Raw genomic sequence first — 532 nt, forward strand, 5'->3', positions numbered from 1 at the left:
TACACCTTAAAGGATTTAAACGCATGTTGTTGGCTGCAGCATAAGGGTGCTCAGAAAGGAGATGAACTCGTAGAGGTTATGAACACTAACGTCTGTGAGTGTGTGTGTGTTATTTGAGTACAGTGACTTCGGGATGTGCCTGTGTCTCCTGGTGGTTCTTCTTGTTTCAGAGGCGTGTGTGTGTGTGACTACTTAAACATCTCAATTATGTCTTCATTTGTTTTCACTGAATCAAGAGATTAATATTTTGTCTGTGTGTGTGTGTGTCTTACCCCACCCTGCTCCTTAATGACTAATCTGTTGTGTCCAAATCCTACCTGCCAATTACGTGCTCACAGATACCAGCCTCAAGGAACATGTTTGATTAATGACCTGTCTCTGTACTGTCTAAACCCTACCTGCTCCGTAAGGACCTTTCTGTGTACTGTCTTAACCATACCTACCCCTTTATGACTGGATTCTGTACTGTCTAAGCCCAACCTGCTCCTTAATGACCTGTCTCTGCACTATCTAACCCCAACCTGTTCCTTAA

The sequence above is a fragment of the Gadus chalcogrammus genome, chromosome 9, assembly GCF_026213295.1.
Source record: "Gadus chalcogrammus isolate NIFS_2021 chromosome 9, NIFS_Gcha_1.0, whole genome shotgun sequence".
NCBI classification, from domain to species: Eukaryota; Metazoa; Chordata; class Actinopteri; order Gadiformes; family Gadidae; genus Gadus; species Gadus chalcogrammus.